This window comes from Rhineura floridana, chromosome 7, assembly GCF_030035675.1.
Source record: "Rhineura floridana isolate rRhiFlo1 chromosome 7, rRhiFlo1.hap2, whole genome shotgun sequence".
Classification (NCBI taxonomy): domain Eukaryota; kingdom Metazoa; phylum Chordata; class Lepidosauria; order Squamata; family Rhineuridae; genus Rhineura; species Rhineura floridana.
In genome coordinates, this window is record NC_084486.1 from 25,207,782 (window position 1) to 25,213,555 (window position 5,774).

Genomic DNA, 5,774 nt, shown 5'->3' on the forward strand with positions numbered 1-5,774 from the left:
CAGGAACAGCAGCAAAAGGACCCATACGCCCTGGCACAGCAGCGAGAGCTCCTGTCAGGAACGCCCACCCTGGACAGCCCATTTTCCTTGCAAAATGGCCTCTTGTACCACCGGAACTGTTTGTATGTTCCCCCGGGAGCTCTGCGGGGAGAGGTGCTCCAACTCTGCCATGACAGCCAGCCTGCAGGTCATTTTGGAACCTATAAAACCCTCCACCTGGTCCTACGGGATTTCTGGTGGCCCCGGGTCCAAGCGGACGTCAAGGACTATGTAGCTGCCTGTGATACCTGCCAGCGAGCCAAGAGACACCCCGGAAAGCCACCTGGGCTCTTGCTCCCGCTGCCTACCCCCCCAGGGCCCTGGCGCTTGGTCTCCCTGGATTTTATCACGGACTTACCAGCCTCCAGGGGGATGACCACCATCCTTGTGGTCGTAGACCTGTTCACCAAGATGGCCCATTTCCTCCCCTGTGCCGGACTACCCTCTGCCCCAGAAACTGCTCAACTGTTTTTGACCCAGGTTTTCCGTTTGTACGGCCTCCCCGACCACCTGATATCTGACCGAGGAGCCCAGTTCACTGCCCGGTTCTGGCAGGCACTGTTTCGGGCCCTGAATGTCCAGATCCACTTGTCCTCCACCCACCACCCTCAATCAGATGGACAAACTGAACGCACCAACGCCACCGTAGAACAATATCTGCAGTGTTACACCTGTTTCCAACAGGACAATTGGGTGGATCTGTTACCTCTGGCTGAGTTCGCATATAATAATTCCGTTCATGCCTCCACACGCCAGACCCCGTTCTGTGCCTCCTACAGCTACCACCCCCGGTTCTTCCCCTCAGTGCGACCCCCTTCGCTGGTCCCTGTGATGCCCTTCCCTGGCTCTCCCTGTCAGGTTCCTACCTGCTCGTGGCTACTGCCTTTCACTAGGCACCACCAGGGACTCCACCAGTCCGGACTGTCCTTTTTTATGGTTTCTCTCTCCGCTCTAGCACAGATCTCAATAGATCCCCCTGCTAGGCAGCACCACCAGTCACGTTCTACAACCAATGTTCCCAGAGACCTTGCCTTAGTCTCTCTATCCGGTTACATTCATGACTGCGTGCCTATGCTGTTCCCAACCCCCTTGTATCACTGCAGATAACTCATAACTCAGGGTTGCTCTAGATACTTATGAATGTTATAATCTCCTCTTCACCACTGCTACCATTTGTTACTGTTTCCCTTCACCCTTGGTCATTACCTTACCCTCCTTTCTGGTCTCTGAAACCCCAGCCAAGGATCAGGCCTTCGGTAAACCAAATATAGTTTTTATTAAATGACATTAATAACAAGATAACTTTGATAATGATCTACAAGCTTATGGTTTCATCTATTACTGTGATATTTGACTTATTACTAATCTGAACTCCACCTCCCTCCTTCTCCACACTCTCCTGACATACACCAACTCACACCCACCTCCCAACTCCACCAAAACAACCCACTCACGTCCACCAAACACGTCTCAAACACCTCTAAAACCCACCAACGTCCACCTAACACCTCTCAAACAACCCACCAACGTCCACCCAGATTCAACTGTCATCCTTCCATTTATACTCTCAGCCATCCAAACACTCAGCCAATCATCCAGCAATCTACTGCTCATTTACTCCCCCCTCCTCTTTCATTCCACTTACCATGTATCTTCTATACAAACAGCACTTACCATATATATATTAATACAGGAACATCACAGTCCCCGCTGCGGATGTCATGCTGCAGGAGTTGCAGGCCCTGCAGGCAGTCCTGAAGGAACAGCTGGAGCAGGCAAAGGGCTCGTATAAGCGCTTTGTGGACCGCCATCACCAACCAGGCCCACTGCTGAAGGTAGGGGACTGGGTATGGCTCTTGACCAAGTTTCTGCGTTTGCACCGTCCGTCTCAAAAGCTGGAGGCTCGGAATGTAGGTCCCTTCCATATCACCCAGCAGATTAACCCGGTGGCGTTCCGGCTCCAACTCTCTGCATCCTTCCGCATTCACCCTGTCTTCCATAGATCACTGCTGACTCCCGCTCTCCCGCCTCACCCCTTGAGTAGTAAGCCGCGCCCCCCGCCGCTGATACAAGTCAATGGGGAAGAGGAATTCAAAGTGGCACAGATCCTGGACTCCTGGAGGCATCGTGGCCGCCTCCAGTATCTCATAGACTGGCAGGGGTATGGCCCAGAGGAACGCTCATGGGAAGATGCTGCGCAGGTGCATGCCCCTCGTCTGGTCCGTCGATTCCACCAGCACTACCCGGATAAGCCGGGCCCAGGTGGGAGGCGGCGGGTTGGTCGTGGGGAGGGGGATAGTGTCATGGCCCTGTCAGAGGACTCCTCAGACGAGGATGACTCGGGAGTAACAGCAGCAGACCCAGAAGGAGAAATAGAGGAAACTCCTGAGAACCCAGCTCCTTCTCCCCCTCAGCTGCAGAGCACCCCAGACACAGCTGAAGCCCTTCAGCCAGACGCAGACAGTGAACAGGATACTCCCCCCTCACCTGCAGAACGTAGACAACAGAAGGTCAGCCAGAAGAGGGGCAGGCCTGTCCACTTAAGGCCAAAACGCTGATGCCTCACACCTGCTGACAAACCTGCTCCTTAAAAGTCAAACCTTGGTTTCAGCTTGTTGCTGACTACAATGTCAGGCGTGAGCACTGTGTATCTTCCTATCCCCTGAACCTTGACTTGGACTGATCTCTCAGCAAACTAGACCCGGACCTTCACTAACGTCTCTTCTGGATTTCTGGCTTGGCACGTAAGCTTTGAACGGCCTCTGCCCTTATCTTGCTTCCTCCTTGCTAGCCTGGCAGATTTATAGCTAAGCTGCCGGCTGAGGACTTACAGCCTGGCAATTACCAAGGAATCTCCAGCCCTGCCTGCACCCCCACCGACACTGCTGTCTCAGTGAAGAGCTGACAGGTATGAAGCCACCAATCCTGCGTGTACCAAGATAAATGAACCAAGATGCTGGAAAGTACAAACAGAAGACTTCTGTAGTCTAATTTCCAAACTGTATGACTGGGCACACTAGGCTACAAGAAAACTGCTAATGTGCCAAATGAAATCAATGAAGGAAGGCTCCTGTGAGCCAAAAACACCTATCTCCATAGTTGTATCTCTGCACAATTTACAGATCAAGTTTTGATTCCTTCCAATCAGCCTTTCCTGAGGATGAGGAGTAATTTTTTCTGCCATGTCTCTGCATTGGATCCATCAATTGCTGCTGCATAAAAGTAGCAGAATTGCTTGTACGCAGAGCACTCTGGCCATAGTGTCAATGTCTCTGCATGAGTTATTGTTCTGGGTTTGCCTCCTTTCTATCAGGAGGCACACTCAGAAAAGTGAGTCGTGCAGAAACTAGTGCTGGGCCACAGTATTTGGCCAGCAGTTTTTGCATGCTTGAACAATGGATTAATATTTGGGGGAATTGCACATTTTAAGTATTTGGGGAGAGGGATTGTCTTACCTTTACATACAAGGTGGTGAACCGGACTTCAGGTATAGTAGATCACTACAATCATCAGGGAGACGCTACTGCTGACATCATGTCCTGCAGATTAGCATCAGACAATGTCATGGAAATGGGCATTTCTTCCATTGTGCCATTGTACTTTCCCTCTGTTATATGGGAAATGCCATCTATGGCATGTTTCAGATACCTTTTGAAGACACATCTCTTTTCACAGGCTTTCCCTGATCACTAATTTTGGACCCTGCAGCCTGGTTTAGTTTCTTTCTGATGTTTTGACCTATGATGTGCTGTTTTTGACCTATAAAACCTTATGCAGTTCAGGACCCCAGTATCTCAAGGCCTGCCTCTCCTTACACGAACCCTGCAATCATCACCTGAGGGTCTTCTCTGGGTGTCCTCTCCAAGGAAGTTGAGGGGGGTGGCAACAAAAGAACGAGCCTTTTCAGTGGCAGCTCTTGTGGAATGTTCTCCCCTGGGAGACATGTCTTGTGACATCATCATTTATTTTTAGGCAGCAGGCTTTGGGCCTTTAATTGGAAGGGCATTAAGCATGCTTGTGACCTCTTTCTTGTTTAACTTTTAGTGGATGGGGTGAGTTAGACCTGCCTTTTTATATATATTATGGATGTGTTTTATGTATATTATGGATGCGTTTTTAGATTTTCATTTTGTTCTGGTTTTAATGTTTGTATTGTTTTCTAAGTTGCTTCAAGTCACTTCTCATGAAAAAGCAACTAATAAATGCAATTAATTAGATAGATAGATAGATAGATAGATAGATAGATAGATAGATAGATAGATAGATAGATAGATAGATAGATAGATAGATAGATAGATAGATAGATAGATAGATAGATAGATAGATAGATAGATAGATAGATAGATAGATAGATAGATAGATAGATAGATAGATAGATAGATAGATAGATAGATAGATAGATAGATAGATAGATAGATAGATAGATAGATAGATAGATAGATAGATAGATAGATAGATAGATAGATAGATAGATAGATAGATAGATAGATAGATAGATAGATAGATAGATAGATAGATAGATAGATAGATAGATAGATAGATAGATAGTGTTTATTTTGTTTACAACTTTGATATCATTTTAATAAGAAGCAGTTTGGAAATCATTCTAAATAAATAAATAACAGAGTGAGCATCTCTGATGGTGGGTAATACATTGCAAAAATGGTGTGAAGGAGTAAGCATGAAGCACACCTCCAATTGTAGTTTCAGGGGAGGGAAGCATGCCTCAGGTATCAGAAGTGTGGGAAACACTTGTGTGGTGAGTTATCAGTCTTCAACACAACCAGAGCAGTGATTGAAAAAAAGAGAGGTGTTTAAATAAAAGAGAGGTTATGGGTGGCGTTCCATCTTCAGATACTTAAGTATGTGCATTTTGGTACCAAATTATTTGAAATTGACTGTAACTTTCTCATCAATCTTCTCTGTTCTTTTCCGCCCCAGCCTAATTACACACTTTTAACGTTACTGAGCAATTACCTTCACCGAAAATTGGATGCACTTTTTGACAATATCTGCACTGCTGATTTGACATTTGGTAACTTCACGTTGCAATTAGGATTACTTATACTCTGCTCAAATTGAAATTCCATCATCTCTCTTCAATCTTATATTATCAGCACTTGAAATGAAAACTGTGACTTTGTCCTCATGATGCAATGCAAAAATTACATTATCATTCCAGGTACCAAGTAATCAGCGGTGGTGATTTGTTACCTTATCCTGCAGTCTCCATGATGAATTAAGGGATTAGTTTTTTGTTTACTTGTCTTAATGTTCTTTTCTTTTGGTGTCTGCCAGCATAGACAATACTAAGCAAGGTGACTTGGTGTAAGGCAGTGGTGGGGAACCTCCAGCCTGCAGGACAGTCTTGGTCTACCAGGAGTTCCAATTTGGCCTGTGGGGGCATTTTTTAAAACCATGGCCACCTGTTAAAACAACTGAAGCCGCCCAATGAGCCGGTGATGTCTGCTGACAGGCATGGAACAGGGTTCAATTCTGCTGAGTTCAGCTGAGCACACTAGTTCCCTGTGGGGAACTGCAATGCATTGTCGATCCTTGCAGAAAGCAAGATATAACTCTCTGCTCATCAGCTGATGAGTGGGGGTCCTTCTGGGTTAGTTGCACAGGCCAGTTCCCCACAGAGAACTTCTGCCACAGCTCAACCTTGCAGAAAGCAGGCTTTAACCCCCCTGCCCATCAGCTAATGAGCAGGGGGTTAAATCCTGCTCTGTAAA